Raw genomic sequence first — 25,976 nt, 5'->3', positions numbered from 1 at the left:
ACTGTGTACATCAAAAACTATATTCAACAAAATGCAAGTCAGTTGTATTTTTAATACTAGGTTTTCTAATTCCATTATTCTTAGTTTAATTCAGTCATTATCACAGAGTCATATTATTTCCTCCACATGCATTGGAGGAATACACTAATTCCCTGAATCCCTATCCAGAATACCACTGGAATTCTGGGTGTTGAAGTCCAACACACCTGGAGGGCATAAGATGGAAGAGATTGATTAGCTCTTCTGCTGTTTTTAAATATTTTAAATATATATTATATAAAAATACAATTACTAATGGTATGAATATGAGATTTTAAGTGGGCAACTAAATAGCACATAGCTTTATTTTCAAGGGTCAAATTCTTAAGTTACCTACTTAGCATGCTCTTGCAGCATTAATATTTAATCTTTGGGATGTTTTGTTCTGAACTCACATAATGTTTAGGGGATGATCAGAGGGCAGAAGCTGAAATTATTAAGCAATTCCAGCAAAGACCTGACCTAGACGGCTTTTATATGCATTTTGGAAATTCCATTGCTGCACATACATGCACACACACACACACACACACACACACACAATTGTTGCTTGCATTTATATAAATATTCTGAAAGTTCCAGTCATGTCAAATGGCAATGTCATATGTTTACAAAAATTTCATCTTTTTTGGAGGGGTTAACTTCATTCAAGCTCACTCAAACCTCTGTCTGATTTTTTAGCATCCATGCAAGATCCAGGGCAGTGGTCCAGCACTTTAATTCGATTAGACAATGATAACATTTTTTTTCCATAAATCTGCCAATGGAATATACATTGTTGGGTGCAAACATCATATTAAATGGAGTGTTTTAAAGACCTTTAAAGATATAATAGACCTTGTTTTGTTTTGTTTTAGATATTCATGGTATTGGGTTCACTTTATATTAGGTTGTTTGTTTCATTAGCAATTTCATCATCCATAAAACAATCAAGTCTGCCCAGGAAGACTTCCAAGTCTGCCCTTCCAAGAAGATTTTGAAGAAGGTAGTGACCAAGAGACAGGAGAAGGGCAACAGGAAGCTCAATAAGAGCTGTAAGGACAGCTAGTCTTATCTGTTTACAAGGTGTTGAAGCAGCTCCATCCCAACATCTCATCAAAGGACATAGGCACCACAAATTCCTCATCAATGACACCTTCAAGTTTGTTGCTGGAGAGGCTTTCCACTTGGCATATTATAACAACCATCATCATCCCCATAAGATTGAGATGGCTGTGCACCTATTGCTGCCCAAGGAGCTAACCAAGCATCCTAGGAAGACATGGTTCTGTCAGCAGGCTTGGGGACCCCAGGTTGATGCAGAGCTTATCAAATGACTGGTGTGGTTGTGTAGTTACTGCTGCCAAGGATGGGGTTGGGAGGTTTATGGGGTCTTACGTTGTGAAATTTCAAAGAGGTAAACCACCTGGAGTCCCTGTATATGTGTTGGGCTGCCATATAAATTTGCTTAATAAACAAATATTAAATTTACAAGATTTCCACATTCATTGGCTATCATCTAAATACTGTCTGCTTTCCGTGGCACTCCATTACAGTACAAGTAACGCAGCAATAATTATGCACAATGACCCATAATACTTTTCCAACTAGCTCTTAGGAAACTTCTAAGTACTTCTCCACTATAATATATTTTCTTTTTGAAGGAAGGATACAACCTATTTTCACTGAATATAAGTTGCCATTAATATTGGAGTATGTCAAAAGAAAATTGCACACTTGTGTTTGGGTGACTGGGAAAAGCAGTCCATGGATTACTGGGATTAAATATTTTCAGAAACAGAAAAGGAACCTCTAAAGCTAATGTCTTCTATGATATTTGGGGGAGTTCCTGATTGGTTGTAAGGAATGAAAACAGTTCAGCATCATCTGGGCTCTACGTCATGCTTTTGACAGAAAGCATTCCTAGGTGAGCACAGGTTTTCATTCTGATTCTCAAGTTTCAAAAATTAAATGGTCCACAGACCTTTGCTTCTTCTGAGCCTCTTCTGAGCCACACTGACTCCTATTGGCCCTCTGGAAAACAGCACAGAAGTTGCAACGGTGGCAAAGGGCAAGGAAGTGCATGAGGTACTATGTAGATGAATTGAGCAAAGAGTTCAGTACTCTTTTGATTAAAAAAAGAATGAAAAATTTGTTGAGGGAAAGTATTCAGTATTGCATTATAGTTTGTGTTCAGTAATTTAAAGTATTAGTTTTGCCTGTCATTCATTGCTCCCCTTACTGTTCCCACCCAAATTTCTACTACCAGTAAGTATAATTAACTTCACTGTCAACCTTTTCACTCAAAACAGACAGGGCAAACTTTAAGATGTTATACCTCACACATCTTTTGTCCCCAAAATTATAATATAGAAGCAGGTTTTAATTCATGTTGTAAAGATGTAATGTTTTATCTGGGATGCTTGTTTCGTTACTGTTGATTAAGGCATCTGAGCTTTCTCAGACCACAATATTTGATATCAGAAAATGAATATAATGTTCCTGATAACATGAATGGAACTTAATTTTCCAAAAAGACTTGGAACATAAAAGCCAAGCCACATGTTATAAATAAATTTCTAGTGATTCAGTGGTATATTTACCAAGGACTTTGACAACAAAATCACACATCTTTCTGTAAATTCAGGTATCATCTCCTTTTTCAACACTTGAGATAGCGAATATATCTAGAATATTGTCTGGTCCTATTAGCAGCCTTGATAATATTTTGCTGAAGGTGAATATTTAATTTTTAAAATAAAGAAGACCGTTTAATTCTTGAATTCCAAGTGGGGATCCTATTGATGTAAATCCAAAACTAGAGTATTTTTTAAGCAAATGGATACTCTAACTACTCTCTCTCTCTCCCTCTGCCTCTCCCTCCCTCCCTCCCCCTCCCTCCCTCCCTCCCCCCTCTCTCTCACACACACTAACACACACACACACACACACACACACACACACACACCTCTTCTGCAAACAGCCTGCTTTTATTATCAGGAAACGTAACAAGCTTTTATTATCAGGAAACTTAACAAGCTTTCTCAAACAAATGCAATAAAGTGATATAACAAACATCCTTCACTAGGATGTTTGATATATCACTTTATTGCATTTGTTTGAGAAAGCTTGTTAAGTTTCCTGATATTTTATATTGATCAACTCAACTTTGAGATGATCAGTATTCCTGCATAGTCGAAAAATAATTCAGTTACATATTTTTCAGGAATATATTAAAGAAGCTTGCAATAATACAATTAGACTGACCTTGCAGTTCAATAACTAACCCAAGTTCTTCAAACACATCAGTAAAATATATATTACGCGGTTTTCAGCAAATTCTGTACAATTATCTATTGAAATCCAAATCATATATCACATTCTTGAACTGAATGCATCTCACAGGAGGAGGGGTCATTAAGGATGTTCACTGCCTTAAGATACTTATGAACATAAAGGCACAATTTAAAAAAAAATAAAAAAAATATTAGTGAATTCTATACATTGATACTCTGCTTATTAAAACCTTTTGGATCTGGGTTCCATTCACTCAGTAATGAAAAGGGAAGGAATGCCACCATGTTTGCAACCAAAATATTTTGACCCATACAGAAAATGGTATCATCAACAGTTTGGAGATATTCCAAGATTTGCAGAAAGTTTTTTTTTAAAAAAAAAATCTTTAGGAGCAAATAAAATCTCAGAGAAGAAAACATAAAACAGCCCAGTGAAAAGCAACTATGCGGATGGGTATTTTGTTTTTTATTTCTGTTTGTTTGGTTTGGGGTTGCGTGTTTTTTTTTTGTGTGTGCTTTCAAGTTAATGCTGATCCCTGACAACTGCCTGGACTAGTCTATATATTTTTCTTGGCAAAATTTCGGAACAGGTTTGCCATTTGTCTCCTGCTGGGGGCCCAGAGAGAGTGACCCAAGGTCACCCATTTGGTTTGATGCCTAAGGTCTAGAACTCATGGTCCCCCAGTTTCTAGCTAGGTGCCTTAACTACTATGCCAAACTGTTGATGGAACTGGAATGCTAATATACCATAGGAACAATAATGGAAAAGACTGCCGGTATACAACAGGATGCTAAAGAAGAGCAAAAGGATTTATTAATGGCAATGCCTATTGCTTCCCATGTTGCATTGATTAGCTACTTTGGCTGACTTTGCCCTTTCAGCCATGATGTTGATCAGCTATTACCTGATCTGTTGTTTCCTGTCTGCCCTCACATTGGTCTCTGGCCTGCCCAGAATATGCTGCTTTGTCCTTCTGAGAGGCAAATCTCTTTGGAGAGGCAGGTTCTGTCTGAGCCAGCTCATTAATAGGTATGGCTGCACTGCATTTCTTATGCTAAGCCTGCCTTGGAAAGCTGCCATTTGCTATTCTCTATTCCTCATAGCTGTTGTCATCCGGATGTACTTCTTCTTTGTCAGGTAGTTAAGTTTATCCCTCTCTCATCCTGACTTCCCAGGATGACATCAGAAACATTTGGCAGTTCTGCTAAAAACAGGAAGACTCCATTGCCAACCAAGGATGACGAGCACTCTTTCATGTTGACAAATGCTAAACTACTGAATTCAAAATATTAGGGAAGAAAAATTGCTCTCCAGAAGTTTGGAAAAGGATACGAGTGCTTTACTATTTCTTTTTTACGTGCAACTTCTTAAGGAAGGTGAGGAGATCAAAATGAAACGAAGTACCGAGGTTCCTTGAGATATAAATTTAATTAGAAAAACAAAGAATTATTTTGCTTATCAAAGCAGCAATAGAATCAAATTTGCAAAATTACACGATAGCATGAATAAGTGACGGCTAGTTCATTTGTTTAATGTGAAACTGCATCTATATACACCCTTTCAAGGTAAGCAATCTTATCTTGCATGTGGAACATGAATTCAATGACTGCGATAAGAGAAAATAAAACATGGCTAAAGCTAGTTTCCACCCACACCATTCAAAGTAACTTACCAATTTTTGTATCCTTGGAAACCATCTTTGCTTCTAGCACATGTACACTACTCATACATTACCTTTTGTACTTATATATCCATCTCCCTCCCTCCCTCCCTTCCCCCATCTCTCTCTTTCGCTTTTCAGTCTTCCCCTTTCTCTTGACCTGCTCACTCTGCACAAATCCTCATTCAGTTTTGGGCCTTTCTTGTGTTATCACATGGAGTGCTTAAGGACTCCATTTCCTCTGCATTCAGTTTAATTACATGCTTGACAATCCAACCCTTGTTACCAGGTAATAACGTTAGCAGAAGAATGCTCTTATACACTGTAGTTTTTCACTTCTTTGATCAATTTTTTATTCCTCACAACAAACCACACTACCATTTTAACAGCGTTGTATATCTTAACATTTCTCCATCCAGTTTCCATTGTCAGTAAAAAAAAAATCAGCCATGGTACATAAATTAATCTATTTTCCACTTACCTATAATGTGCAATTGTTGACTCTACTTTTCAATTGTGTCAGACACAACTACCTTAGTCTTTATTGCAGAGCCATACTCATCATTACATCATACTGCTGTGTTTTTTGAGAACAGTGAAGATGAGTTCCTTTAAGATAGGGATGCATTAAGTTGAGTTTCAGCCTGGGAAGAGCTAAGATTGTAGCTTACTATGTATTTTTATTCTTGGAGATGAGTTTCTTTGCAAAGTTGTAATTAAAAAAAACATTAAAAGACAATGAAGGTCACCGTAGATTATTTGGCTCAGCTCTGACACCATGCTAAGTTTTGTAAGTCTGAATGCTTTCTAGTACCTTCCTATGGGGTTATCTTATTAATTGTATTCTGCCACCTTTGCATCGCTTTGCATTATTTACTGGACAAAAGGGTTAAAATGTATTAACACCATGTAATTTTCAAGTTGGTAATAAGTTACTAATCTTTGCTTCAGTCTTTGATGGAGAAAAACGTCCACATAATGCCAGCTGGTATTGAAGTACCCCCTGCATTTTACCCCAATCACTTCATCCAAGAGAAACTATATATGTATATAAGCACCCTCTGAAGTCCTCATGCATTAGAAGTGATGCCAGAATCTTTCCAGTAGCCACACCCCATCCACTTCCAAGAACAAGACCCTTTCATGAACCTAATGAGAAGCCTCCATAACATTGATCAAGTCAGCATTAATTTTCAGCCCACAAAAGCTGCCTCCTATGTAGAAATAGTATTTTGATTCTCAAGGTAAGCCTCAAATTATTTTGGCAACATTACATGACTCACATATGGGCATGTTAAGAATAAAAGCATGTGTGAATTCTATTAAAAAGACCATCACAACCTACCAAATGCATCTGTGGTCCCATGGTAAATTATCATAACCATTATTATTTTGCTTTAAAAAGGGTGACTTTTATCTGATCAAACAACTTTATGATCTGAAATTTGAAGCAGTTGTATCAATTTCTTTTTTCTATATGGCTATAAAATAATTTAAACTATGCTAAAAGGGCACGTGCCAATTATGGAATCCTGTAAATCCCATAGATATATTCAGGGTCATTCTGAGATTTACAAGTCTCCGTATCCATGGGAAAGGTTGTCCCTGTAATAACATCCACTGGGTTAAAAATAAAACCATATGGATATTGTTACAGTTGAACTTGATGTGGGAGATGAGCCAAGACCTGTAAAGTCTATCACATGTTTGCTGTTACTTAAATTGATTGTGTAAATAAGCTTTTGTAATTTAATTTATAAAGAGGAAAGCTCATGCTGTTAATGCCGCAGAATACACTAGTCTATTGACTTTAGTAGATTTCTTAAATAAGTGGTTATATATGGATGCATTGAAATGGATATGGGCTGCTCACATAGCAAGAAGAACTGGTGGCAGGTAGACCTAGGCAATCATAGAATGGATCCCACTTGATTAAAAAAAATATCAATGAAAAAGACCTAAAACAAGATGAATTGACAACATCAGCAACTATTGTGGGCCCAATTGGCAAATGAACCATATTGGTTGGAAACATGCGGAAGAGGCCTTCATTCTGCAGTGGATACACAATGGCTAAAATAGTGATGATGATATGGATGCATATTGAGGACAGCTATGCAGATAAAGTCTATGAAGGCAACAAAGCAGGGAAATAAGTCTTCTTGTTTTATATTGATTAATAAAGAACATAGCTACCTTAATTCCTGGACATTTTACACAGCAGCAGCAGTTAGTTCAACCCTCATTAAATGTGTTTTAAAAATGTGCAACTCTCAGAATGAATTGTCATTGCTTACCCAGCATATAAAGAAACCATGGGGTTAGAAAGTCCAGATTAAACTGTACACTCAGCTTTCACAGATAGTTTCTTATTTCATATTTAGAGAACTTGTGATCCACTGAGCTCAATATCAGCTTAAAAAGGGGAAGGTGAGAGATTTTAGAAAAGAAGTCCTCTCTAAGCTTACTTTTGTTGTTATTGTTGGCCATTTGTTTGTCTCTTCTAATTTGTACAGCTGGCCAGTGATCATGCATGAGCCAAATGAACGCTGATATAACTCTACATTTACTCATCATTCACTTTAGAGATACAAAATTTGGAGATTTGTAGGTTCCATTGTTTCATATTAGAACCCAAATGCAGCTTACTCCTAATGGTCATGAATATTTGGATTACATAAATATATAGTAACCCAAGAAAAATTAAATAATCTCTCTTTACTAACTGGCCAGGATTGCAAAAATGGTTTTTTAAAAGTTCCTAGCATTAAAGAAAATGGGAAATTACAATTTCTGGACTTCTTTCAAAGCAGGAACAGTGGTATAACCTGTTATTTTGCTATGGCCATTAAATGAAGTATTAATACTGAAAATTGCTACAGTAAACTGAAGCAATGTTTTTGACAGGTTATAATATAGAAGATCTGAGAATAACGCAAAGGTTGAATGTTTATGCTCACTTCTACACTATCTTTCAATTTCCCATTCCTTCAAAGTAGTTCAAAGCAACAAAGATTCCTTCACAGTTCTCATCTGGTCTCAAAATGCTGAAAACATCCAAGACATTCTGGTTGATCAGTGCTTTCACCGTATCAACTATAAATGCAGTCATTATCCAATCACTATTCAACTTGTAGTACCTCCTGATGTAACAGAAATTCCCTTAGATTTATTCTAATTCTACAAAAAAAAAATAGTGAAATAGATTGCTGGTGTGCCCTCCTAGCCCAGTCCCATATCTTTTGTTCACATTATATATGTTTTTATATAATGTATCTATATATCCATTTCATCTATATCTCTTTAATGGATGGAGAGTTGAAAATTATTCCAGCTGCAAATTTTCTTTTCTGTTTGCATTAAAAAATACTTTTGTACATTTTAATGAAAGGATACAAATCAACATTTTTGCAATTACAGTTAGTTCTCGACTTATGACCATAATGTATCCTCCCATCATGGTCATAAGTCATGACAGTTGTAAAAGAGGTCATTGATGTGACCAACCTGATTTCACCATCTTTTTTGCAGTAATAGTTAAGCAAACACCATAATGTTACACAAATCAATGGCTCACTATGGCCATTAAACCTAATTAAACCTAATGCCAGTTTTCAGCAAAAACTTTGTAAAATATGGTCACATGACTATGAGATGCTGCAAATAAGAACAATTTGATAAGTGCCAGAAATATAGTCATGTGACCATGGGGAGGTTACCTTTGGAACTTTATAACTGGGTCATAAGTAGCTCTGAGCAAGTCCATCAGAACTTTGTACAACTGTTAAGTGAACAGTAGGTCCAGGATTTCCTCTATATACTCTTTTTCTAATGCCTCAAAGTTGGTTTTTTTAAAAAAATTACAGTGACTGAAGTAGGAGATCTATATTCCATACAAAGTCAATATGGCCAGGTGCCACGATCTGAGGCCAAAAAAAAAAGTCAATGGGAAAATGAACCACCTATAGTTGTCCAGGTGTACAACATTTTAAATTACATTATATGAGGTTTTTCTCATATTATTTTCTCTATTCTTCACTGTGGACACTGTGGAAATCTGGAATGCTGCAAAAATACTGTGGAATACTGTGTCCTATGTCTTATAACACCCACACCAATAAGATTTATATTGTACACACATGCCTATTTAAAAGGATAGTTTGGGGGAGATAAATGATACTAATGTATCTGAATTGATAACTGTGTGAGAAGCAATTTCTTTTACTGATTCAAATATACTTTGCCATTATTACTATTAGTATTGTTTGTGTAGGAAAACATTTGCTATGCATAAAGCAGAAGGAATGTAATTATGTTAAAGTCTATTCTAAAATATTTTTATTTTAATATTTTATTTAATGATGTGGCTGTGCAATTAAATTTAAATTAAATGATTTAGGATGAAACACATCTCATTTTTAACAAGCTCCTATTAATGGTGGTTTTGAAACACACCCAGTAATTTTCTTAAAAAGGACATAGAGCCCCCAAAAGATTGCATGTGTAACCAAACATACTCTAACAATAGAGATGATCAACAATTTCCAACAAACAGTAGCTTTGATTATAAATGCATGATTTTGCCTTACTAATTTCTGGTATAATAATAATTCTCCATTTATTTACATTTTTTGTTTGGCAAGGATGTCTTTAATTTATACACCATTGTTTGAAAAGAATTTGATGAAAGCTATCTTGTGGCTAGAGAGTAAACTTGTAGCAACCATTCATATAAAACATGTAAGAACTTGGCAGCAATTTTCTTTCTATTTATGCCTCTGATATTTATATTTGAAAGATTCCCCAGTGGCCCACAGAGAAGGGAAGCAATGGATACTACATGACTCACTTGCATTGTAAACTAATCTTTGTTCTCAAAATGTCAAGGGCTGCCTCACTCATGATGTTGCCATTCAAGCCTTTTTCCATGACCTGGGGAAGTCCGCTTAAAGACTGGAGGTTGCATCAGCACAAATATTTAAAAAAATATCAATACAATAGATAAACTGGACCAGGAGTCTGTTTAATAATTGTTATGGGACTGGAATGGAATGGACTCAGACTGAGCATGGAATGGAATGGAATGTTCTTTAATAAGTTTTAAAGTATAACCACTGACATTAGCCATATTCTCAGCTGCTCCTTCTGGGTGATTTTGTTTCCCAAGCTGCTTAATATACTGGCTCAGGTTTCATGGTGATTTTAATAAGCTTCTGCAAGCAGCTGCTGCAAACTTTTAGATTTAGAAGCCTGTGGATTCCCTCTCCCTCATGTTGTTGGCAAAACTCTTGAAATTTTTGGTAGGAGAGAAGAAATTCTGTGTAGAACTACATATAAGTCTCAGATCAACATTTTGCGTATGGTCAATTAATTGCATTTTTAAAATAGTTGGTCTGATGTTTGATTGTATTTATTTGTGTCCTAATTTAAAGTATTATTCTTTCTAATGAATGATTTGTTTTTGCATATTTTAAGATATGTTTTGAAATTACCAATAAATCAACTTTCTTGTCCTGAAGAACTATTGTTATTATTTTGATAGCATTGGCCAAAGACAATTCCATCTTCAAAATACTGAAAATTCTATTGTAGATTCATGTTAGTTGAAATCATTCCAATGTAGCTTTAATTAAGCAATCCTATTGATCAAGCAAAAATGAATGATGCACACTTAAATTGAAGATAAATAAATTATTATAGTAAGGCTTTTCTCCATATTTCCTCCATCCTATTCCCCTCTTTTTACAATATGGTGAAATACTACATTAGGACCAACATACTTGGATTACAAAAATACAGATGATATCTAAATGGTAGGAAAGAAAAATATAAAACTCTAACTCTTTGCTACTAATAGCCATTCAGTTCTTTGCAGCCAAAATAGGGTAACATTATTTTTAGGCTATTGAATGACGACAAAGAACTTCTTTGTAGTTTGAGTGACAGATTATTTGTGGATGAGCAAATTGAAGAAAGATGTTAATTTCAGTTTTATTCTGATTTTGTTATGACATTTTTGATATTCAGAATTTGAACATTTAAACAATGAGAGTTAAAGACTGGTGTTGATGAGAAAGCTAGCTTTAAAAAAATGAATTATTTTTTAGAACAAGCCCTTGCATTCTGATAATAGCAATAGAAATAGCACTTAGATTTATATACCACATCACAGGGCTTTTTACAGCCCTTCCCAAACAATGTACAGAGTCAGCATATTGAGCCAGTGAAAGCACAATTTTGAAGACAACCTTCAAACTTTAAAGTTAGTTGCCCCAGTTAGCCTGATATCTGGCAAAATACATCTGCTTCCAAGACCTTACTATAATGGCAAATATAATCCTGTTCTGTTATGCTTTAAATAAACAGGATTTGGTCATGCCTGCTATGAACGTGGAGAGGAGAATATATTGTATCCATCTGGAAAAAGCTACCTGTACTTAATTACTAATTGTAAGATGCAACAGAGTGGACAAGAAATATTGACATCAAAACTGGTTGAATATGGAATGATGTCAAACAAGGAGAAAGTACATGGAAAGCAAGTTCCTCCTTCCCTTGCTTAACATCCTCTGGACACTGAGAAATCAGAAAAGGTGCCAGAAATTCAAAACATCTTGAATGACAGAAAAATTAATACCTCACTTCTAAATAACAAAGTGACACAAATAGCCCTTAATTCAGGAGGATTGTTTCACAGAAAGAGATTTTCCATCTTTCTAGTCTATTGTGATGCAGAAGAATTACAAAGAGCATGATGGGATGTCAGCTTGTAACTGTCTGTTCTTTCTCTTTTTCCCTGACTTTCATAAGCTTCTTTTACTATGACATTTCTACCATCCATTTTTGTCTTGGAAACATCGGCTGACTTGGGGATAGTTGATTCGTTATTTTATGCATAACATTGTCAGCAGATAAAGAAAACATTTCTTTTCAGGAGCCCGCATAGGCAGCTAGCCTAGATATTTTCTGCTTTATTTACTTGAGTGCTTAGCAACCTGTCCTTCTGCATTTACCAGTGCATTCAATTCCATCTCCTAGAAGGCAAGCAGACTTCATTTATCTTTGCTTCATTCTCATTATTGTGGATCTTTCTTATGTTATTATACCATTTGATTGAGCCTCAAAACCTTGCATTTAGTGCTAAAAACAATTTTAATACCCACTTTTCTTAAAAAATAGGTGCCAGGAAAAAAAAGTAGGAAAAGCTAAATTGAAAGGAATTTGACTTATTGCAATAGAGAATTTTGTACTGGAGATACAGAGCAGTGGTGGGATACAAATTTTGTTTTACTACCAGTTCTGTGGGTGTGGCTTGGTGGGAGTGGTGTTGCTTGGTGAGTATGGCTTGGTGGGCATGGCAGGGAACAATACTGCAAAATCCCCATTCCCTCCAGATCATCTGGGACTCAGGAGGCAGAGAATAGATGGGGGCAGAGGCAGTCAGAGTGGTAATTATTGGTTCTTCAGAACTGGTCAGAATCTGCTGAATACCACCTCTGGTACACAATGCCCTCTTAGATTTCTCCTGAAAGAATAGAAAGGAGTGATAAAAAAGCATATTCTTTCAACTGAAACTACTGCAAGAATGAGTTCTGCACATTGGAACATATTTTACATGTGTCTATACTTGAAAAGTGTTTGAAAGCTGTAACTTTTGCATGGAGCAGCCACTAAGCTGCTAACCAGGACAACTTATCACTATTTACATGATGCCTGTCTTGGAAGAACTCTACTTGCAGTCATCTGCTTTCTAGGCACAATTTAAAATATTGGCATTGATGTTTTAAGGTCTTAAACAGCTTAAAGCTCGTTGTCCAATGGATCTCTTTTCTAATTAGGAAAGAGCAGATATGCTAAGTTGTTCTTAAGAAGCCTTTCTGAATAAGCTTCGGCTTTTAAAGCCCTATTTATTAGACAACCTAAGAGAGGAGCTTTTGTTTGTTATTTTTATATAGCTGTTCATCTCACTGAAAATGATTCTGGATGACACACAGATAAAAACCAAATATATACAGTATATAAAAACAAAAAAATATAAAATATAAAAATCCATATTAATAAATACCATGAAAGCAAAAGGTACAAACCATAGGAGAGGGGAGATAAAAATGGCCACCTCAACAATGGAGCCATCTTGAGTTGCCTGGTTGCCTGAGATATCCAGGCTGGACAACATGGCCAGGTTTGGAGAACTTTTTGGAATGTCAAAAGAGATGGAGATAATCTAAATTTCAGGGAGAAGAATATTCTATTAGGCTGTTGCCTTGGCAGAGAAGGCACATCTCCTGGGACCTGCCAATCAGTGACGTGCGGTGAGGTTTATGGCTGGTGAGGCAGCAATTTTTTTAGACTTGTGGACTTCAACTCCCAGAATTCCACAGCTAGGCATGCTCAGTTCCGATTTAAAGCGACAGCATTTGTTTTTCTCCTTTGCTAAATAAGTTTCCTTCTTTCTTTTTCTTTTTCTTCTCCCTTCCCCTCCTTTCTCCCTCCCCCCTCTCTCAAACACACACACACACACACACACACACACACACACACACACACACACACACACACAAAGTTGCACCAGGATTCAGAAAATTTAGGTTTTCCTCCACAGCCCATGTTAGCAATACCACTAGCAGCATTTTGGCTGGCAGGTGTCAGTAGAAGTGGAAATTCATTCTACTGAAAACATTGTTTTTGCTTATGATTGGATAATTAAAATTTCAGAAGACCCAAAGTCATAGTATTAGAGTATTACATAGTGCATAAACTAAAGAACTGTCTCAATGTGCTCCCTCCCCCCTCTCAAATACACACACACACACACACACACACACACACAAAGTTGCACCAGGAGGATGAAGTTTGAATTCCTCCCCCTTCCTTCGACCCACACGTACTTTTTCCAGCTGTTTCAGAGAGGATTTCAACTCTGTTCTTGCCTGCCATCATGAAAAGAAAAAAAATGTAAAAGGAAAAAGGCAAGAGCTGAGGTCAGGCTGAGCTAGTTGCTGCCAGAGTCACCATGGATGACTGTGCTTAGTGCTTAACTGTTTAAAAAAGTGTCTAAAAAGCACCCTCTACAAGAGGAGGCAAGAGAATGACGTGCCTCATCTACATCAGGAATTTTTTGGCTTTTAAACCTTGCTTAACTCTGCTTGAGTGATCATAAAAGCCAGACTAGATGAGGCACATCGTTCTCCTGCTGCCTCCTGTAGAGGGCACTTTTTAGAGGCTTTTTTAAACAATTAAGCAGAGTCATCCATGGTGACTCTGGAAGCAACTAGCTCAGCCTGACTTCAGCCTTTTTCCTTTTACATTTTTTTTCTTTTCATGAGGACAGTGGTGAGGCTCTGCCTCCCCTGCCTCCCCTGACTGTACGTCCCTGCTGCCAATAGTACTTACAATATACCTAGCCTGACATACCTAATGTGGTGGGCTGATGTAATTGGGGAGAGGTGGCCCCCAAGACAGTCCAATTCCATGCTATGAAGAGCTTTAAAAGTTAAAATCAACATCTTGAATTAGACTCAAAACAAACTGCCAGCCAGTTCAGCTCACAGACCAAAAGTATAGCATGTGCTGTTCCAGAAGACCCCACTGCATTTTGTGCCAGCTGATGTTTTCTGATACTTTTCTAGGGTAATAATCAAATCAGGAACTGACCAGAGCAGTTACTGTAAGTAGAGTTACTTTCTCTAACCTATCAATTAATTTTGATTTTCCCCCTGGTCTTTTAGTGCATTAGTTAATTTGTTGTCATCTACACATTCGATAAGCATTTCTTCTATCTCTTTATCCAGCTCATTAACAAAAATATTGAAAGACATAGTGCCCAAAAGATTCTTCTTATAACCCATTAGATACTTTTCAATGCTTTGATGAGTACCATTGATTAACACATTCTGAGTATGATTTTCAAGTTGATTATGTATCCACTTAATCAGAATGCCAACAAGCCCATATTTAAGTAACTTATTAATCAGAATATGATGGGATATGAATTTCAAGTTCCATCATGAAACAAAGATATATGATCTTATTATATTTACATTAATCTGTTCAAAAATGAGGTAACACAAGTCTAGCAAGATCTATTCTTGACAAATTATTCACATTTTTGATAATTACATTATTTTCAGAATACTTACAGACTGATCTTTTTATGACCTATTCTAAAACCTTCTCACTGACTGGTTTGGCTGACTGATCAGTAGTTAGTTGTAAATTCCCTTTGTTCTCTTTTAAGATACTATAAGAACAACTTGACACTCCATCATTTCTTCAGGAATTTTCAAAGATAATACCTAAAGTTTGGGTCAGATTTGCTTAGTTCTTTTCATAGTCAAGGATGCAATTCATCTGGTTATGGAGATTTAAATCTATTCAAACCAAAGAGTTTTATAGTGGAATTTACACACTGAGACTGAAGAAAGCAAAGCCAAAACAGTAGTGGAGTAGCTTCACTTTTTCTGTGTTATCTATTACTGTCTTCATTGAGCAAATGGTATAGTAAAACTTTTTCCCCTTTTATTTTCAGCATATCTAAAGATTATTTTTATTACTCTTACCATCTTTTGCTAACCTAGCACATTTCAAGTATTGAGTTTCCTGTCAGAAGTTCTACTGTTCGGGCTGAATTTTTCCTTTGTGACTAAGTTCTTTCTCCATTTTTTATTCTCATTTTTTTTCACTAAGCTTTCTGACTAGCCTTATTGGCTTTTTATGTTATCCTCCATTTTTCTTCTTCTTCTTAAGAATTGTCTGCAGTTGTGCTTTTACCCTCTAGAAATCTTATTCATTTTGAACTCTTTCTAATTCCTGGTGCGAGATCATTCTTACTATTGCTTTGAATCCTCTTTTAAAGGAGTTTTTCCTAGTTTCCCTTGAAATCAGGTATTCCATAAATTCCCTGAGAGTTGCTACTACTTTTACTTTATCATCTAAGTCTTTCCTTCTTGATGGGAAAGACAGAATGCACAACTATGTGATTTATTCTGAGCCTACAATTGAAGATTTCTTGGCACGTAAGTTGAAATGATTTGTGAGGGCACTGCGCTTAAAATGATTCAGACTATATACATAGATTTCAGCAGATGACATTGCAGATCCATTCATAAAATGAGTCAGAGAGAATGTACCACCTTCTTTCACAGTTTGCAGAGAACAGTATGAAGACCCATAAAAATAACACATTTGCTAATGGGTAGTAACAGCAATTTCACCACTCATCAAAATCTGTAGCTATTTATGCAGAGTTTAAAAGCTGTCTTCTTTTTCTGGTTCTGTGAAATACCAGTCTGAAAAGATGGAAAATAGAAAACATGTGGTTCATTGGAGCTTAAAATAATTTGGCAAGATTAAGCCCTTACTCCTAGACGTGTTTATCTGAGAAAGCTACACTAAACAAGAGTAAAATTGTAATGCAGACAAATGATCTGTAATTACAGAAGGAGCTGATTAAGTCCTACTTTACAATACTTGTGGTACTTAAGAATACAGTCACTGAATGTAGGAAATGGTGGAAAGTCCACCCATTATATTTTATTTCTTAGATTCACTTAACACTCTTAAGCCAATAATTTTGTAAGTCAGAATTAGTGTAATCAGAAGCATCTTCTTCAGAGGAGCTAACATGGCCCAAGACACCTCTCTAATGCCTCCCAGCAGTTTTGTTCCATTTAAAAGCTCTTTTAATAACAGAAATAAATAGGATTTGCCAAGATACAAACCAAAGTATCAGTCTTGACATCATATTTATTTGCACATTTTCTCTGGAAACATACAGAAGGCTTGTTTGTGTTACTGTGATAGAGATTTTGTGATTGCTGTGATAGGTACTACCCAGAGGTGGGTTCCTACCGGTTCGGCCAAACCGGTGGTAACTTGGTGGCCTGGATCGCTGGAACCGGCAGCAACCCAGGCCTGCCACAACCCCAAACTGGTTCTCTCATCAGTGCCTATGGTGCTGCCATCTTGTTTTTGCCTGGCACATCGATTTTCATTTTTCATTTTTATTTTTTAAAGCCATGCCGCCTCGGCGCACCATAGAGCAAAACATGTCCTGGTTTGTGGCTGGGCGGCATGCACTTTAAAGTCCCGGCTTGCCTTCCACGCCGGCCGGCCCAGAAGGCAAGCTGGCACTTTAGAGCTTGGCCGCCATTCAGCGAAACATGTTTCGCTGAATGGTGGCCGAGCCCTGTCAGCACCCTAAAGTGCCGGCATACCTTCGGGGCCGGCCAGCCATTCAGCGCTCGCACCCAGCACTCGCACGCCCACCGGGCGGCAACGGGGAGAAGAGGGACTGCGCGGGTCCCACCGCTGATGGTACGGGCGAGGGTTAGCCGCCCGGGGGTGGGGATGGCTGCTGCTGAGGCCTCCAGCCTTGCAATCCTGGGTGGGGAAGGCAAAGGTTTGCTCTGGAGCTGCAGAAGACCATTGCACCAGGAGGCATCTGCCCCGGGGATCCCCCACTCCCCCCATTCGGATTACCCCCGAACCCAAAGGAGTCTGGGAGCAGGGGTGCAGGCCAGAGAAGATGGGGTTTGGGGGCGCAGAGGAGGAAGGGCCGATATCCCCCTCCGTTCATCTTTCCCACTGCAGAGCTCCTCCCAGGAGAGGGGGAGGTGGCGAGTGCGCTGATCCCCGTTTGCAAGACCAGCCCTCCGCCTTCTTGTCCCATTGGGAATGGGGGATGGGAGACAAGAAGGGGCTGGCTGGCCTTGCCGCTTGCATTTCCCCTATTCCCCCTCCTCTCAATATAGGTGCAGAGAAAGAGCCAGGCTTCAGAAAGGAAAGGATATTTTTAATAATTTTCTTCGTCTGAATATGATTTCCCATTGAGGAAAAGGGGAGTTTTAATTCCCCACCAGTAAAAAAGGGCCCTTGTGTGACATATGCGTGCGTGCGTGTGTGTGTGTGTGTGTGTGTGTGTGTGTGTGTGTGTGTGAGAGAGAGAGAGAGAGAGAGAGAGAGAAAGATCAGTGCCTCACCAGCTATAAACCTCACCACACATCACTGGCCTAAAAAAAAATTTTTCCTTTAATATTTTACAGTGTTCAGAAGGACCCTTTGCTAACTTGCTAAAGAAGACAATTGAAATTTAGAGTAGTGCTGAAGAAGAGGGTCAGCATCAAGCTGTTTTGATCTGCCAATACATTATTTATAGTATTCCCAAAGCCTTTTTCTCTTCATTTTACGGAAAATAAATTAGGATAATGATGATCTTCCTAGGAATTTAAGGTATTGCCCTTGCTGCTAGGGTTAAGGTGCAAATTAATTATACTGCCCAAAGTAATTGAATCCACTCGTGTTTTTAAAGCAATGCCTGAAGTGAAACTTACTAAAAATTCACATTTTTCTGAATTTGTAATGCCTTTTTGTCATATGAAAACATATATAAAGGGGAAAAGTGTATGCTCATGAAAACATTATTTAAAATGATTTAAGAACTATATACAGTATCTATTTCCTGAACAAATGCATTGTCCTCAAGCAGGGATCTATTCAAATGCTGAGTGATTAGCAACTACAGAGGAATTTCAAGGACACAAATGTAGCACAGTTCTGGAGAAATAGATTGTGTAGGCAGGTGTCTGAAGATAAACAATACAAGCTGTTCACAAGCCTTTGGGGCAATATTAGGTCTTGTGCAGCTTATCTTTATAGAAAGCAAGAAAACAGACAAATCAAACATGCTGATGCATGTTTTTAATCTATGATTAAGCAGCAGGTTCAAGATGGAGAATGGGAAAATGGGATTCTATGGCACTGTTGTTCTAGAACTAAAAACAGCCTTTTCCAATCAGGAAATTCTAGAAGTATTAGCCTCAATGCATTACAAATTCGGTAAGGCTAATTTATATCATATTACCTAGTTACTTGAAATGAATGGTCTTATCCGGCCTTCCCATCCCTGGTTTTGTTCATATAAAGAAAAGCTATGGAATATAAACCCACTGGTATATCCTGAACAGCCATCCTGCTGTTAAAATCGAACTACAAACAGGTGATATTATTGAAGGGAATGATGACTAAATTGCAAAAAAACACCCCCCCCAAAAGGTTCACAACACTTTTTTTTTAGAATTAAAACAAATGTAAATTTCAGTGCCTTTTGGGCAAATTATTCCTTATTTATTTTTATGTATCATTATTCTATATTGTTAAATTGTCAAATTATCTCAGTGAATTTAAATGGTATTTTTTACTGTATAGCTCTACAAAGTTCAAACTGGGAGCTATTCATTTGACTTGATCAGAGCTGACTCTGGTTTGGTTGATGAGATTAGGGTTAGGATTGTAATGCTGCAGCAATATCATGCCTTACATTCTTCCTGAATAGCACAATAGATTAGGGATCTATTATAATAACTTGCAATAGTTTGGAATTTACTGTAAATACCAAGTTTTGGTATGTATGTATGTATGTATGTATGTATGTATGTATGTATGCATGCATGCATGCATGCATGCATGTATGTGTGTGTTTATTTACATTTATTAGCTGACAAACTCTAATGCACTCCAACTAAACTAAACCAATAAATCAATTTATAGTGAAAGAAAATGGTTCTGTCAATCTAATTGGTAGTGATATGTATGTTTTGGGGAGAAAAGGAAGGCTGTTGCTCCCCCTGCATTCTCTATTTTATATGTCCTTGTCTCTGACCCATAATGTGGTGCAGCAAGAATTTCAGCTTATGAAATGTAGGTTGTCATATAATTATTTATTCCTTTTCTGAAGCCTATCTCCTCAGAAGTGACCACCAGAATGCATGGACTTTCAAAGAATAAATGGCAGACTGAAAACAGCTCCAAAAAGTTGACCTGACAATGGCAGCAAAACAGAGCGCTGAAAAGTTATCTGACTCTTTAATAATTCCCCTCTGGACAAGGAGAAGGCTTGAGATCATACATAAGTGCTCCTGACAGCTGATGCACCCTGTGAGAAGACAACAAGATAACAGTCTTTGGCAGGTTTAAAGCTCTGGGAAAGAAGGGAATAAATTTGTTGTTCAATCCATGGTGACCACTAAGTTTGCATACTCATTACCTTCAGAAATTTCTTGTTAACTGCTTTTCAGCTGTTAGGAAACTTTCGATAGATAGGTTTGCTAGAATTGGGTGAATTTCCTTTAATCCTTAGTGAAAGAAGTTTTAACTATAAGAACTTTTTTTTCTCATATAAGCACTAAAAGAGTAACTGAAACTACAAAATGGACTAAAGGTCCAGATAAATTTGAAATAAATTTTTGGAATTAATTATAAAGAATCCTTCCTGTGGTAAAGTGCTTTAGTTTTGGTTAAAAATAATAAGATTTTAAGAATTGAATACAAGAGGAACTAAAGATTACAATTAAAAGAGAAGAACTCTTAACCCTAACTCTAACCTAGCTCAACCTATAAAAACTCTTAAACTCAACAGAATGAAGCACAATATTTTAACACTGGCCATCTTGAAGAATATTTTTGAACAATGGATCCAGATGTTCATTTTAATAGTGCATGCCTCTATAGATAAACTGTGTCTAACAAATGTTATGGAAGACAAACAGGTTCTACCTGACAAGACTGAGACTGATGAAAATGATGTTACGCTGGACATACAAAAGGAATACACAATACACATGGTGATTTGCAAAATAAGCAACACATGATATTGATTTCTATCCCATCACATAATGATGCTACTCTGTCATTGAAGGAAAAAAGGCTCACTTCTTGGTAGCATGTTTAATATTTAGCAATGTACTTTACATGGTTCGTATCATTATTTAAAAATATCCATGATGATGACTGTGATTTCTTACAATGATGAATATGTTACAGAGGTATCCTTAAGATCAAAGCCTTTCATTAAAATGATGAAAACAGTCTCACTTCATCATGACACAATACAATACAATACAATAGCAGAGTTGGAAGGGGCCTTGGAGGTCTTCTAATCCAAACCCCTGCCTAGGCAGGAAACCCTATACCATTCCAGAGAAATGCCTATCCAACATCTTCTTAAAGACTTCCAGTGTTGGGGCATTCACAACTTCTGGAGGCAAGCTGTTCCACTGATTAATTGTTCTAGCTGTCAGGAAATTTCTCCTCAGTTGCTTCTCTCCTTGGTTAGTTTCCACCCATTGCTTGTTGTTCTACCCTCAGGTGACTTGGAAAATAGTTTGACTCCCTCTTCTTTGTGGCAACCCCTGAGATATTGGAACACTGCTATCATATCTCCCCTAGTCCTTCTTTTCATTAAACTAGACATACCCAAGCTCTGATCCTTTTGTACGTGATGTCATGATTCACAGAGAAAACAGGTGGTGCTTATGTCAAGATGGCAAAACCCTTGTCCACCTTGAATGACTCTCATACATTTCCCAAAAAATGTTTCTTGAAATATATTCTCCAATTCAAAGCTTGGTATTTTAATAAAGATACCCTCAGTGGGCTTTGATCCTTCTCTTTATCCTTATTCCATTACCCCTTTTCTTCCTTTAAGCTATGCACACACCTAGGACACTTGGATGTTCAGACAGAATGGTGGAACAGGATGTAGCAACAGGTATTTCCACCATTGGATCAGGATGTTCTGCAGCTCAAAACCAAGCACTCTGCAGGATACTTATTCTTCTTTAGTAGAGTTAAAACAACAAGAGATAATGCTATTATGACGCTTGCTAACGATTTTATCCCTGAAACTTTTTTTAAATTTCCTGGAGTAAATCCAGATTTTTTCAGATGACCATAAGCCAATTTTTTTATACAAGTGCAATATGCAAAGGAGCCTACCAGGTCCCATATTATTAGGCAATTTGGAAACATTGTATCAAAAGTGATATAAAAATGAGAAATAAATGTAACTCAATAAATAAATACTTTGGAGGTGAGGGTGAAACTGTTCTATACCGATCCAAAGCTCAAAGATAACATTAAGCAAACAGCTTGCATTATTTCACAGACTTAATTAACAGCCTCTAAATGCCAAATATGCACTAAGCATACAATTATGTTTTAATTATGTTTGTGGGGACCTTTGAAAATATCTGGCCTAAGAATTAAATCCACATTGCTCTGGAAACCCTGCTTGGTCAAGATCACACTGCAAACAAACACGTCAGAGAAAATACTTAAGAACTAGAACATCATCATATAGGCCCAGCAAAGTATTTTACAGTACCTCTATAGGACAATAAAAGCAACTATAAATATAAAGCAAAATCAAATCTAATACCTTATTTGTATTCATCTTCGCTTAGAGAATTGTTTTCTTTTTGGAATCAATCTTTTCTACAAATTATCCCACAGTTAACACTTAAGAAAGGCTTCATTCAATAAATGGAAGATATAGAATGCAAGCACATGTTTTTATAAGCGCTTTGAGAAACCAACTGATCAATGAACTTTTTGTATATCTGCTTGGATGGAAAGATCAATCTGTTGTCAATCTGCATATGTAACCAGGGACATGTATCTTGTTTTATTCTCATATATATCTCTTAGATTAGAGGTTCTGTAAAATAATGCAAGCTGTATGTATGTTGGTTGGATAACATATTAATCAATTCCTCATTGTAAAATAACTGGACAATGGCTTCTTCTTGTTAACTGTAGAACCAAATGGTCTTAGTATATATTTATATTCATAAGCAATCCTTCCATCATCTTCCATCAAAAGCATGCAACATTTCAGTAAGCACTGTGAGATTGTCCCTGTCGGGTGCATATGGCTTTTGTTATCCCACCGGCTGCAGAAAATAATATCAAGCAGATTCCGTCTACAATTTAAGATATTCAAGAAAATCAATATCAGTTATGCAAAAACATTTCAATTAACCATGTAATAAAAATGTTTCTGTGGTTTTTAATAGTATTTATCCCAGGACTGTGAGCAGCATAGTATTTTAGGAGCCAATCAACAAAATGTTGATAATGTGCTACCAGAATATAGGTACTTTATTTCATAATGAATGTTCAGAACCAGTTAATTTTCCACTTTAACAGCAACTCTTCACAATCAGTATAATTACAGATCATGCAATGTTCTCTTAAATATGAAGTAAGGCCTGTAAAGTTAGATATTACTTCCTTAAAGTTCCATACAAAGGGTAGATCAAGCATGTTTGTCATAATTTTTGTAACTTTAAAGTGGAGATTTACATAGTCCTAGGATTCGAAGACACAGATCCTTTTTTCCAAAGGCTGATATAACACTGATTGGGAACTATATAGCATTCCACTATATAAAATTCCATTAGTTTAGTGGAAAAAAATGTTCAGTGGAAAAATAATATTTAGCACACAGCAAATATCAAGTTTATAACGTTGCTATTTTCTTTGAGGAAAAATAGTTCCCCCATAGAGTAACTTGCATATAGAAAGAACCTTCTTATGTGACTCACTTTGATGTTCAAGGATATAATTCATATTACACAAACTTCTTTCTCCCATAATTATCTGATTGATTCTTTATGCTGGTCTTTGTTAATCATTTATGGTTCCTGTCTGCAAATAAGTAGAACTGGACTATAAAAGGCTTCCCATTCTCCTTGAGCAGGATGCACACAAATGTGATATAACAAAAAAAAATCCTGGAATATGTTAATCACTTCCACCAAATGCCTTAGGTTGAGGAAAGTTAAATATTTGTTAACTATAAGAAAAGAGTTACAATTGAAGCAGACACAGATTTTACTATACAGTACTATATCAGTTGTGGAGTAAACATTGAAAGAAAGAATTACAAATAAATGTTTCCTTTTTTCTTGCTGTTGTTCAGACTTGTATGAGCTTTAGCATAGTATAATTGATAGAAATATAATAAATGCATCTTTCTCTATGACTACATTTTTATGATGATGCATATAACTATAACGGTATGCATTTGTGAATCATCTGGAAGCCTTGAGAAAAGAACTGTCAAGATAACACAGTAGTAATATTCACTAATATTGATATAGATCTCATTTGCTGTCTTTATGGTGCTAAATAGTAAACACCTTTTTTTTAAAAATGCACTAAATGCACAGTAAGAATGCATAGTTGCCTGAAAAGGAATTTCCTCCTTTTACTTGAAACACATTCAGATTTTGTTTTTTAAGTTAAACAATTCATGTTTACAAGAGTAGAGTACCTTCTACATTTGGATATCAGTTATATAAACTGGGTTCTGAGCATAGCCAATAGTGTAAAAATGTTATTACTTGGGTTCCTATATCAAATGACTTGGTTGAATATTCATTAGCTATTAGAAACAGTTGGTATGTAGCTTTTCATGTTCAATTGACATGGCGTTTTGGACTTCTCATAATCCGTGTCATTCAGCACATGTAGAAGGAACTCTATTAATTATTAACATGAATTGTTTAATAAAATCATAATATGTTGAAAGTACTGCAAAAGGAGAAAATATAACGATGACACATATCTGATACATGGTTTTCTGCATATATTATAGTATTTCATGAACAGTGGGTAGAAGATTATTGATGATCAAGTAACTGGGATCCCATTTGCTTATCTGTATGAGATACTTTGTCCTCATAACTTGCTCAGCTGGAATTAATTTGAGGTTACAGGTAAAACCTTCAATGAGGAATGTCTCAGTTGTACTTAAAAATGTTCTACAAAAGAGAATATTTGGATTGCGTTAGGCAAAGGTAATTTTTTTGCTTAATCTGCTTTCGTCTATTAGATTAGACCCATTAAATTTCCATATATTAATATTGTCCATCTTTCCTTCCTTCCTTCCTTCTTTCCTTCCAAAATGTGACAGTTAGAAGGCCAAACTCCGGGAGAGGTTCATGAATTAGAAATTGAAATAAAGAAACACCCATTGTCCCCAATCTATTTAGTTTCACAATTGTTTCTTATTTAAAGTATACAGCTCTTAACATTGAATTAGGGGCTAGATTTTAGTATCTTAATATTTGAGTAGAGTGGGAAGAGAAATATTTCCCTCTTCTCAGTCTTTGAGAAATACAGTATACTACAAGCAATTTCTACTTCTTTATCGTATGAGAAGAATCACCATTCAGTGATAGGTGCATTCTTGATATGGAAAACATTCATATGCAGGTCTTTCTGCTTAAAAAAATAAAGTAATAGGTTATGTGAAACATTATCTTCCTGAATACTCTGGGTACTCATAATCTGTTAATCAAAGCATACATTTTGAACTAGATAGATTAAATCTGATTAGGCAAAAACTACTTCTTTGATTCCTAATTTTTAAGATGTCTGCCAAAGAAAACATGGAATATAGTTTTATGAGACATGGAAATGTTCCCAGTGAGTTTTCCCTAATTTGACCTTACAAAACCTAACCCACCCCAAATGTCTTTTAGAAAAGGGACAGCAATATTACTCACTTTTATAAATATAGCCTGTCTTGAGAATTTCTTGAGTCAATTTTGTGATCTGTAAAAACAATAGAGGTGTTAGCATCACATATTAATTGCATAATAGGATTAATTTAAATGGTAATTTAAAAAGTTAAGTATCCCAAAAAATATTTGTTAGACATCCTTTCCATTCTTATTTCAGTATAAACCAATGCCTGCTGTTTAGTACACAAGGACACTAAATAAAAAACAAAGTGTTGGAAATACAGCTTTTCCTCAACTAGTTTAAAAAAATAAAAACTCTAAAGATCAATATCTTACAGGAAAAAATTCCCCTTTTAAAACGAAGATGATTTGCTTCCCCCTCTTGTGTAATGTAAGGGTTAAGAAAAGGAAACAAATTCTTCAGATGTAAATGTTCTACAGGTACTAGGAATTAAGGGCAACAGAGCACCTCCCTTGAAGGCTTTCAAGTAGCTTCATCTATTTCCAGGATCATGTACCAGTTTTAGTTCTCAGGATGCATGAATGAATAATATATTTACATATTTACATAATTGACCCCTTAGCATGATTGCTCTTTAACTTAATATGGACGAAGGGTCAAATTACATATAACATCAAATATCTCTTTTTAAATATAAAAGCCAATGGGAATGATAATTGCTGAAAATGCA

Source organism: Thamnophis sirtalis, unplaced genomic scaffold (genome assembly GCF_051295495.1).
Source record: "Thamnophis sirtalis isolate CommonGarterSnake01/CBP01778 unplaced genomic scaffold, rThaSir2_p1.2 scaffold_5, whole genome shotgun sequence".
NCBI classification, from domain to species: Eukaryota; Metazoa; Chordata; class Lepidosauria; order Squamata; family Natricidae; genus Thamnophis; species Thamnophis sirtalis.
This window is presented reverse-complemented; position numbering follows the sequence as displayed.